Genomic DNA, 13,142 nt, shown 5'->3' with positions numbered 1-13,142 from the left:
TGTAAAGGATACATATCCAGTTTGAGATTTAGAATTGTGAGGATAAGATAAATATCCAGCATATGCATATCTTACTACTTAAGACTTGGAATCAAATGAGTAGAATAAACTCAAATCAGATGTACCTCTCAAATAACGTAGAATGTACTTAATTCCATTCCAGTGTCACTGAGTAGGAGCACAGGTATACGTTGCTAGTAGATTTACAACAAATACAATGTCGGGTCTTATACAATTGGTCAGATACATCAAAGAGCTGATAGTACTTAAATATGGTACTACAAGACCAAATAATTCCTCTCCTTCATCATGAGCTGGCCAATATGGATCCTTTTCAACATCAAGTGATCACACCATCATTGGAGATCCCAAAGGATGAACTTTGTCGATATTGAATTACCTTAATATCCTTACGGTATATTTAGATTGATGAACAAGAATTCAGCCATTTACATGTTCAATTTATAGGCCAAGACAATATTTTGTCTTTCCTAAATCTTTCATCTCAAATTTCACTATTAAATAATTAATTGCTTTAGTGAGCTCTTTAGGAGTCCCAACTAAATTCATATCATCAACATAAACAGCAGCAAATCCAGATTCTAATCTTTTAATAAAAACGCATGGATAAATTGGATCATTTGTGAATCTTTCTTTCACAAGGTACTCACTTAATCAATTGTACCACATGCGTCCAAATTGTTTTAATCCATATAAAGAACATTGGAATTTAATTGAATATAAATTTCTGAGTTTTGCTTCAGGCAATTTAAATCTTTCAGAGATTTTCATATAAATTTCACTATCCAACGATCGATATAAGTATGTTGTTACTACATCCATAAGACACATGTTCAATCGTTCAGCAACTTCTAGCCCAATTAAGAATCTAAAAGTGATTCCATCCATTATGTGAGAATATGTCTCCACATAATCAATTCTGGGTTACTACAAGAAACCTTGTGCCACAAGCCTTACTTTATATCGAGTAATTTCATTATTTTCATTTTGCTTGCGCACAAATACCCATTTGTATTCAATAGGTTGGACATCTTATGGCGTATGGACTACAGGTCCAAAAACTTCTCTTTCCATTTTGGTCAATCACTTCTATATCGACTTTTATTAACAGATTTATATTCAAGATCCTCATTACTTGTAGTAATATTAGTAGCTACTACATATACAAATATGTTATTAACAACAACTTTATTTCTATCCCACATTTCTCATGTGTAATGAATTGAGATCTCATTATTATTTCTAAGTACCTATTCTTTTTCAAAGGATGTCTCTTCAGGAGTTTTCTCTTCAAGATATTCCTTTTCACGAGGTTCCATAATAGGGATTTAATTTTCAGGAGAAACGGGTTTGTGAATATTGAATGGATTATCCACTTCTATAACCTCTTTTGTAGTGTTTATAGATTTCAATTTTCTCCTTGTGAGAGTTTTATCTTTTGCACCAACAGGCCTTCCACACTTAACTTGTGGTTTAGGTTTATTAGCCAACTGTTGTCTTTCAAGGATATTAGTACGTGCTGGAATATTTACAGTAGGTATATGAGATTTTAGTATGACCTTCAAAAGAATTTGGTAATTGATTTGCAATCCCTTGTAAATGTATAATTTTTAGAACTTCAAGTTCACTTTGATTTGTGCGAGAATCTAAATGAGATAAACTTATAGCATTTCATGTGATTTCATGTTGTGCTTCAGGAACTGATTTTGTTCCCCTTAATGTAAGGAATATTGCTTCATCAAAATGATAATCTTGAAATCGTACTTTAAACAAATCATCTATTAAAGGTTTAAGATGCCTAATAATAGAATGGGAATCAAAACTAACATAGATACCGGGTTTACATTGAGGACCATTTCAGTTCTTTGAGGAGGGACAATAGGAACATATACTACACAACCAAAAGTTCTTAAATAAGAAATATCAGGTTGTTGCCCAGAAACTAATTGAATGGGTGAAAGTTTATTGTAAGAAGTTGGCCTTATACAAATTAAACATGCAACATGAAGAATAGCATGTCCCCAAACAGATAAAGGCAATTTGGTTATCATAATCAAAGGTCTAGCGATGAGTTGAAGTCTCTTAATAAAAAATTCAGCTAAGCCATTTGTGTATGGGCATGAGCAATGGTATTTTCAACATCTATTCTAAGTCACATGCAATAATTATCAAAAGTTTGCGATGTAAATTTACCAGAATTATCCAAATGAATTGATTTAATTGGATAATCAGGAAAAAGAACTCGTAATCTAATCAGTTGAGAAAGAAGTCTACAAATACAATATTACGAGTAGAAAGTAGAGAAATATGTGACCATCTAGTAGATCCATCAATTACGACCATGAAATATCTAAATGGTCCAAATGGTGGATGTATTGGTCCGCATATATCGGCATGAATTCATTATAAGAAAGTAGAAGATTCAAGACTTATCTTTGAAATAAATAGTTTGACAATTAATTTCCCTTGAGAGAAAGTAGTACACATGAAATCACTTGATAAAAGAATCTTCTGATTCTTTAGTAAATGACTATGTGAATTCTCCATGATTCTTCGCATCATTTCATCTCCAAGATGATCATGCCAAAGTGTAAATAATTTTGGGTTATTGCACTTCTTGTGTAAGACATTATATGATTCAATTGTTTTAATCTTTGTATAATAAAATTCAGAAGATAAAGTTGGCAATTTTACTAAAATTTGTTTCTTCCCAGAAACAATTAAAAGTAATATAAATGAATTCTTTACTGCCTTCATTTGTAGTTTCAATGTAATATCCATTGAGTCTAAAATCTCTATAACTTAACAAATTTCTTTTGAATCTGCTGGAATATAAAACTTCATCAATTTGTAAAAAGTATCATTAGGTAACTTTATATTAGCTCTTCTGAAGCATTTAATCAAATTTGTAAAACCAGATATTATATTAACATTTGTTTGAGATATATTCAAATAATGGAAATATTTCCTATCTCGAAGAATTGTGTGTGTTGTAGCACTGTCAACTAAACACACTTCTTCCATAGACATCTTAGAATTGATTAAAGCTTTAGTACAATCCATACTACAATACATATTTTAAAAATCCATTATTAAATACGATAATTTATTTATTGAAATTCAAATACAATATTGCTTACTTTATATCTTTAAATATTACATTATTATTTTTGTCTTCATTTAAAAGGAAATCAACAACATTAAGATAAACAGAGTTGGATGGTCCAGTATCAAGGTCTATTGGAACAACATTATCAGCAAAATTTGTTTCAACTTCTTTACTCTTTTCCTTTTCTTTTATAGAGGCTTGATCTAAATCTACCAAGTGTCTAGGCATATGACAAGTACGCGACCAATGACATTTTCCTCCGCATATGTAACATTTATTTTCATGATGCCTGGGTTATTGATCCTGATCATTATCTCTCTTATGGGGGTCATCCCTCTTCTAGGGGATTGCAGCCTCACGTCTATGCCAGTAATTATTTCAACCACAGCCACGACTATGCCTGCAAACTTGTCATCGACAACGAGATGTATACATATTCACTTTAGGAAATGGGGTTAAACTAGTTGGAAAGTTTGGTGATTTTTCATCAAAAGCTCTTTATTTTACTCAGCAACAAGAAGACTTGATATAAGTTCAGAAAATTTAATAAATTTCCTCTCTCTCTCTCTCTCTCTCTATATATATATATATATATATATTGTACTGCAGGAGCACATTAGCGGGATGAAAAGTAGTAAATGTATTTTCAAGCATGTATTCATCAGCAATATTTTTACCAAATAATTTTAACTTCAAGCTAATCTTATACAAAACTGAGTTATATTCACTAATTGTTTTAAAATCTTGTAACCTCAGGTGCAACCATTTATGTCGAACATTTGGTAAAATGACAATCATTAATGGTAAAATCTATCCTTTAAATTTTTCCATAAGATAAGTGGGTCTTTGATAGTGAGGTATTCAGTCTTTAATTCTTCATCTAAATGATAACGAAGGAAGATCGTAACTTTTGCACGATCTTGCAGAGATGCAGTATTTTCATCTAAAATGGTGTTTCCTAAGTTCATTACATTTAGATAGATATCAACATCAAGAAACCATGATAAATAATTGTTGCCTTTGATATCAAGGGAAACAAATTCAACTTTACTTAGGTTCGACATGTGGATAAATTAATAATAATAAGGCAATTTACAAAAAATAAAATGTAAAAACTTAAATAATTTGATATAATAATAGATATGATATTACTTCCATTCTTCCGGAGGTACTTAAATATGTTTCTTCAGGAATATTATTTTTTTTCTCAATTTGTACTTTTCAGGAGTATGATTTCAATTATAATATGAAAATGGGTAATAATTTACCACCTCTTCCGAAGGTTAAATGTACTACCACATCTAAAGGATACACGTCTCACCTCTTCAAGAGGTCGATTTTAACATTTCTTCGAGAGGTTAAAAATATAACCTCTTCAGGAGGTAAATATTTACCATCTCTTCTGAAAACTAGATACATAGCCTCTTCAAAATATCTATCTAACTCTTCGGGAGATTAAATATATTGGGGGGGGGGGGGGAGATTTAAATATATAACCTCTTCAGGAGGACTATCTTACCATCTTTTCTGAAAATTGGCACTTTTTAAACTTTAAAGACATATTCTCTTCTTGAGAATATTATACTCTTGTGGAGTAAAACTTACAAAATATAAATTAAATAGGATTTGTAGACACCCCATTTTGGTCTAGGCCAAATATTACAAAGGTATTATTATTATTATTATTATTATTATTATTATTATTATTATTATTATTATTATTATTATTACACTAAGTATACAACAAAATTAAAAAGAAAAAAAGAAAAAAGTAAAATGCATCAAAATACAAAAAAGAATTACGTAAAAAAAAACAAAAAAGACCCTCAAGCTGTTATTTTTCCCACTGCCGCTTTTTCACAGATTTGATGAGGCCATTTGGGAGGTTGAACTTTTGAGACTCCCTCCAATTTTCTATTAGGAAGATATTTTCCATTTTCTTTAAAGGGGGTGCTCGCACAATGATTCAAAGGGGGAAAGGGCCTCCACTGTTCACATCTCTCATTTTCCATTCTCTTTTCCATCTATCTCCTACATCTCTCTCTCTCTCTCTCTCTCTCTCTCTCTCTCTCTCTCTCTCTCTCTCGGTCTCTCCGGCTCCAACGCTCTCACTCTCCATTATCTTTTTCCATCTATCTCTTACATCTCTCTCTCTCTCTCTCTCTCTCTCTCTCTCTCTCTCTCTCGCTCCGGAAGGCTTCTTCTAATTCCATTTTCTTTCTTATTTTCTTCCTTCTCTATCTCTATTCTGGTTTGATCCTACTACTTTTTCTACTTTTGTTTATTCTAATTCTATCAATTCTCTCTCTCTCTCTCTCTCTCTCTCTCTCTCTCTCTCTCTCTCACTCTCTCTCTCTATATATATATATATATATATATATCTAAATTATCGTCCTTGTCCTACTTCTAATTGGCATCAGAGCAAACCACGATCACTATGCAACTGTTCGGAGTTCTGAAATTGCAGAAATTGCTAGCATTGTTCGTCTAAAACTTACCTAGAAAATTACATTCAGGCTCCTAATTTCGAACCCTAATTTCAAGGCATCAATTTGCAACACTTCCATCATCATCACTGATAGACACAGCCAAAATCCCTAGTGTAGAGACCCAAAAAAAAGTAATTAATGAAATAATAAAGAAAAGAGGAAATTTGATTTGGCATAGGCCAAATCATCAATGGTTTTGTAAGTTTAGAGAAAACCGTCAACAGTTTCGAGTTACTACAGCCAGGTAAGGGTAAAGCAGTAGAAACTAGTGTGGTTAAAGACCAAACCGTCAACAGTTTCAGGAAAACTATTGACAGTTTTGTCCAGGGACAGCCATCTATAAATAGCCACAAGTTCATTTTATTTATAAAAATTAAAACCCTCTTCTCTCTCTCTCTCTCTCTCTCTCTCTCTCTCTCTCTCTCTCTCTCTCTCTCTCTCTCTCTCTCTCTCTCTCTCTTTGATTTCTATCCCATTTTAAGCCCAAATAAAAGGATAAATGGCATTTCGGGATCTCGGTGTTGATTCTTCACAATTTAATCAGAGCAATTTTGTGATTTAGGCTTTCCAAGCACCACTCCAAAACTAGGGTAAGAAAGATGTTTTTAAAAGTTTAATCAGTTATTGGGAATGTGTGGGCCTAGGAAATGTTAAATGGTTATTATTCTGGGGTTGAGCTGATTAAATTAGGGTATATGGATATAGGGTTTTGTGTGAACGCCGCAGGCATTGTTTTAGGATCCTTGCAGACATTTCTTTAGGAAATAGGTGAGTAGAATATATTATGTCAAACGTTTTTAGAAATTTGACTGATTAAATTATAATATGTGATTTCTGAGTAATATATGTATTTTTCCTGAGTATACATATAGAGACCCGAAGAATTATAACAATTAAATAATAAAAGAAAGGAGAGAAAAGGAATTTTAAAAAGGGGTTTCAGCAAGGTCTTGTCGATGTGTGCAGAGTGCTTGTCGACGAGCAGGCCTCTTGGGCTCGTTGATGAGAAATTACTGAGAGGACTATTTTTAAGGCTTAAAACTTGTCGACGAGGAGAAGGTGTTCGTTGATGAACTCCCTTCATAGATTCATCGACGAGGTGACGTGGCTCATCGACGAGGCCACATGGACAAGCACTCTATAAAAAGCCAAAAATCATTTTTCTATGAAAGAATTTCATGCAAGACTGTTTCTTTCTCTAAAAATTCGTATTCTCCTCCTTTTCTCTAGAATTTCGGCCTTGTCACACTCCGGTTTGATGATCGGAAGCCGCCACGTTACTCTTGGGAAGATTATCTACAAATCTGCTAAAGTAATTTGTTGGTTAGGCCAGTTTGGGCACCATCTCATAATCTGGGTAAGTTAGTTATTTTAGACTTTATAAGTTAGTTGGTGTTGTTGGACTAGGAAAAATGCTTTAGGTAGTATTATACTAACGTTTGGTTGGGGAAAATGCAATTTTAGGGTGTTAAGCTGAGGAACACACAGGTGTAAATTTGGAGTATTTTGTGGGCTTCTCAGTAAGTCAAGTAAGAGAATAAATTAAGTTAGCCTTTTTCATGAAAATATTTATTATTAAAAAAGATTTATTTTTAGGAAAATATGTATGATGTAGTTATGTTTGGAAATACTGCTGTTGAACAGGGAAATTATATTAACACATTTTATATGAAAATATGATTTTAGGATAAATTATGAGTTTATAAGGCTATGTACATTTGTGTGACATAAGTATAATATTTCCATGAAATTTATGTTATATTGAAATATTATGTTTTTCCTAAGATAAGCATGTTATAGCAGTTTTCAGGAAAACCATAAAAGTAGTACAAAAACTATGGTTTAAGAATATTATGATAACAAGTGCAAGATTTTCATGTATAAGTACGTCATGTTAGGCCGACGCTGGTATTATGATTTTTACGTTATGATATAACGACATAAAATGTCGTAATTAATCATGCTAAGTGCTTCAAGATAATATCATCATGTTATGTTTTACCCTGAAATATGAAACTACTATATTCAATATCATGAAATGTATTATATGTTATCACAACCTGGATAGCTTAATTTAGTTTCACGAAGCACGGTACCGTAGCTGTACGTTTACGTTTATATTTATGTTAGTGTTACCACACATCTTACGTAGAGTATGGGAGATGACAGTCGATGTGGCTTCATGGGAGTGTCGTAAGTTCCCTTGGTAGTCTGGCACAGGTGGAACATGCCCATTGTACTTACACTAATACCAATATTGACTTAGCATGGTCAGCCAGCCATTACTAGGTCCAGCCTTCGGGCTACACAACCCTGTCATATGGGGGGTAAGACATGACGATAGCTAACTATCTATCTATCCTTGGTAATAATTTAAGTATGATATGTTTATATATGATGATTTTCCAGAATAGGAATTTAGTATATTAAACTATGTTATAATAAATCATGTTTAATTCAATTATGATACAACTGTTTATCCCTGATATGAATTATGTACTATTTATATATATATATATATATATATATATCACGAAAAAATACTCATATTACCACACACTGATATTAATTTTTCCCCCTTACTGAGAGGTGTCTCACCCCAACATACAACATTTTAGGAAATCCAAGTAGGAGCGTGGATAAAGCCCCGTAGTAGCAGAAGTGAACTGAACTACCCTGTTTGTGAGGTAAGTGGATAAGTTAAGGTCAGATGGATTTTTGGGTTATGACCCTAGGATACTTTTTGGTCTTTTGGGATGTATATATATATATATATATATATATATATGTATATGACGGATTTATTAGAACTCTGGTATGGCTTCTAGTGTTTATGGCATGTATATGATTTTATGTTTCTTACTGCTTAGGTATTAGAGTTTTATGAAAGATAAATCCCTGGTACCCATGGGTCCAGGTTGATTACGACTATGACAGCTTAGCAGGATTAATACGTATGTTATGATGTGGAAAAGAATATATATATATATATATATATATATATGTATGTATGTATATGTATGTATGCATGTAAAAATAAGCAAGTCGTTACAGTTTGGTATCAAAGCTTAGGTTGTTAGGTTCTGTAAACTTTAGAGTGCAACAAAAACAATATCAGAGTATAGCAAAAGGATTTGAGGTTTTGTTCTGCAGTTGGAGGCAAGACTTCCATGGTGGTTTCTGTGTTTTTCCTGGGATGAAGATTTCAGGAAAGCCATAGTAAACTATTATCGGATTGTGTTTCTGAATTGTAGAATTGAATCTTGAATTAAGATAAGGATGTCAAGATAGAAGGGATAATATGAGTTTTGGTTAGATATGTAAATTATAAGGGTAGGGTCCCTAAGTCATGATTATTGTCTTTTTAGGATGGACCCTGGTAGTAACAACATGAATGCTGGAAGTAGTGGCAACGTAGGGGCTTTCAGCATTGGTGGTGACTACTGTAACGTCTTGCTTAATTTCCACATATTTTTATCAAAAATAATAAATTTTGCATATCGTAATCCACCTGTACTCGTGGATACCAGGGATATATCAAAATATAGTGCAAAAGCCTAGGCAGCAGGAAAACATAAAATCATATACATCCTGAAATATCATTAAATACAAAACCAGAGTTTATTATGTCCATAATACAACTCCCAAAATCTCCAAAGATCTGTCCTAGGTTCATTTCCCACAAAATCCATCTGACCCTACCAAAAAGACTTACCTTTCAAAAAAGGGTAGACTAGCAGTATCAATCTCAGCGAAACTTTATCCGCTCTCCTATTTGGGGTTCCTGAAATATTCAAATAATTTAGGGTGAGACACCTCTCAGTAAGAGAAAATAAACTAATACCAGTGTGTGACAACATGAGTATTCCATGTTATACATAAAAGCATACATAAACATATTTAGTAAAACTGTCAATATTATTTTTGGGAAAACATGTATAATCATAGCATAACCGAATATATTGAGTTTCCATAAACATAATCCGTCTTTTATAATGATAATAATACAAAAACAATCCTAGTAGGTTAGCTAGCTAATGTCATGTATTACTCCCACATGACTGGGTTGTGTGGTCCGAAGGTGGGACCTGACAATGGTTGGCCGACCACTGTCAAGTCAAAATAAATGTTTGTAAGTACGATGGGTCTGCCAGAATGGTCTGTGCACCAGGGCGCCAACACTTCAATAACCACATCGACTATCCATCCTCACGCTGCCCCGTACGACAGCGATAACACAAATATCATGATAAACGTGACCACATAGCTACGGTACAGTGTCTAGTGCAAGCCTAAACCAAGCTAACCATGTTCTGATAACATATATCATATTCCAAACCGTGATACTTCATTATTCCATAGTAATAATTATCAATTCACTATCATCATATCACATTTCATATACAAAGTGAAAAATCATCGGCCCGCACGCCGGCATTTCATAGTTTATCGATCACGGCCCGTATGTTGCATCACATAACAAATAAGAGGCTTAGCCTGTACACCGGCTCAATCACCTCGGCCCGTATGCCGGCATATCATATAAGTAGCTCGGCCCATGCACCGGTATATCATATCAGTAGCTCGGCCCGTGCGTCGACATTTCATATAAAAATATTCTCGGCCCATACGCCGATTTTTCCATTATAAAATTCTACATTTTCTCAGAAAATTGTATTTCACAATAAATCTTACTCATGCCACACAGAATGGGTATTAGGTATATTTAAACACATCGTCATTTATCACAGTATTTCCCAACATAAAATATACACATATATTCATTTTCCTAAAACCAAATATTGTAAGATTATACATACATTTTCATAAAATTTTTGGTTTAGTTTATCCCCTTACCTGATTCATGAAGAGCCCCTAAAATAATCCGCCCTGCACCTGCAGGGTTCCCCGCTCAATACCCTAAAAACAATATTTTCCAGAACTAAACTTCAGTATTTTCACGTGAATATCATTTCCTATAACTATGAAAAGACCAAATTTGACACAAAAAACCTTACCTTAACTCACAGGTGAACTTCAACTCAAACCCGCCAACAATCCGCTCCAGCAGGTATGCAAAGAACTTCTCCAGGAGCGTCGTGGTGACTTCAGATCGTCGAACCGGCGTAAATTCAGCCCGAGATCATAAAGAGAAGGTAGGAGGGACGTATAGGAGAGAGAGAGTGTGAGAATTTCTGAGTTTTGTGCGTTTAAACTAAGTTTTAGGCTATTTATACTAGAGGCTTCGTCGACGAGGTCAAGGGGAAATTCGTCGATGAGCTCTCCCCTTCGTCGATGAAATTTAGAGTCACCAAAAACCTCTCGGTATCTTCTCGTCGATGAGCCTATACTGCCACGTCATCGACGAACACTTCGCGTTCGTTGACAAAGGCTACTGCTTCCTTTTGTTCAATTTCCATTTTACCATTTTCTCTTATTATTTAAATACTATTTTTCTTGGGGTCATTACAGCTACTCTGAATAGATGCTGCATAGTACAGGTCAACAAGATATGATTGAAATTGTGTAGAATCTTGGGGGACAATATTCGTCACCAACTGATTCGGGCTGCTCTATCGAGCAGTTTACTTGTATGAATCCCCCGACTTTTACGGGAAGTGCTGATGCAATTACTGTGAAGGAGTGGATCCAAGAGATGGAGGGTATATTGGCAAGTCTTCGCTGTACAGATGAATAGAAGGTGTTGTATGCATTTTTTAAGATGACTAGGGAGGCCAAGCGTTGGTGGATGTTGGCGAAGTTACTTGAGGAGCAAAAGCTGGTATCAGTGACCCTGACATCGGATTATTTTAAAGAAATTTTCTGTGAGCAATATATTTTCCCTTCCACTTGGGATGCTTGGGCGAAGGAGTTTATGGAATCGAATTAGAGGAAGAGGCCTACGCCTCCTGGGTTTCAAGCAGGACCTAGCCATGGTCCAAGGAGGAGAGGTGGACCTAGCGGTGGTCAGAGGTAGGAGACATGGAGCTGTGAGGTTCAGGGAGGGCAGACCTATCCTATTTGCCTGACATATTGGAAAAGGCATACAAGAGAATGCCGAGCAGGGAAGAAGGTATGCTACCGATATGGTAGACCGGGTATTACTAGAATATGTTTAATTATTTGGGATTGAGACACGACTGTTAGATGTAGAGTTGTTAGTAATTATGCCAACTAGATAAGCAATGGTTTGTAGAAGATTAGGAGAGAGTATCATTAGCTGACCTTGTGGTGTTAGGCTTATGGGGAGGTTCGATGTGATACTGGGTATGGATTGGTTAGCTACAAACCATGTTAGTATCGACTGTCATCTGAAAGATGTGATTTTTAGACCCCCAGGAAAGCCAAAATTCTGATTTATGGGATCGCGAGTGCAATCTCCACCTCAGTTATTGTTAGCCATGCAGGCGAGAAGACTATTTCTAGACTGATGTTAGGGGTTTATTTCTTATATGACAACCTGCTTAATTTCCACATTTTTTTTCCATAATATAATAAAATCAATATCACAAACCCAACAGATCATAATCCACCTGGACTTGTGGGTACCAGGGATACATCAGAACACATAACGGAAGCCTAAGCAATAGGAAACATGCAATCATAATATCATAAATACTAGATCATCCATCACAATACCAGAGTTACTACAACCACTGTATTTATATACACACAGTACACAACCCAAAAGATATCTTAAGGCAATCCCACAAAATACATTCGACCCTATCAAAACACTTACCCTTCTGGAAGGGTAGATCAATAGTACTAAACCAGCGGGACTTTACCCGCTCTCCTATCAGGGGCTCTTGAAATGTTTATAAAATTCGGGGTGAGACACCTCTCAGGAAGGGAAATAAATTAACACTAGTGTGTGGCAACATGAGTATTTCTGTGTTCTATATAAAATCATACATAAACATATCAGTATCATTGTCTGTATCATATCTAGGAAACATATATTTTCAAATCATTGCCGAACATACATGATTTTCATAAATATAATTCATCTCGTATAACATAATATGAAAAAAATCCTGGTAGGTTAGCTCTCTATTGTCATGTATTACCCCCACATGACTAGGTTGTGTGGCCCAAAGGCGGGACCTGACAATGGTTGGCCAACCACTGCCAAGTCAAGAGTACAGTCTGTAAGTTTGATGGGTCTGCTAGACCTGGTCCGTACACCAAGGGCGCTCACACACTTCTTAAAAACCACATCGACCATCCAATCTCACACCACTTCATACAGCGGCGTTAACACAAATTTCATGATCATGATGACCATGGACACATAGCAACGGTACCGTGCAAGTGCTAGCCTAAACCAAACCAACCAAGTTCGGATAACATATAGCATATACTAAAACTGTGATACATAGATATTTCATACCATTAAGTTTCAAATCATTCATATCATTTTGCATATATACGTATATCATGAAAATCATCGGCATGTACGCCAGTATTTCACATTTTACCATAGCTCGCCCCGTATGCCAGCAAATCATATACATAACTCA

This window comes from Malania oleifera, chromosome 7 (assembly GCF_029873635.1).
Source record: "Malania oleifera isolate guangnan ecotype guangnan chromosome 7, ASM2987363v1, whole genome shotgun sequence".
Classification (NCBI taxonomy): domain Eukaryota; kingdom Viridiplantae; phylum Streptophyta; class Magnoliopsida; order Santalales; family Ximeniaceae; genus Malania; species Malania oleifera.
The sequence above is the reverse complement of the archived record's forward strand: the minus strand, read 5'-3'. Positions refer to the sequence as shown.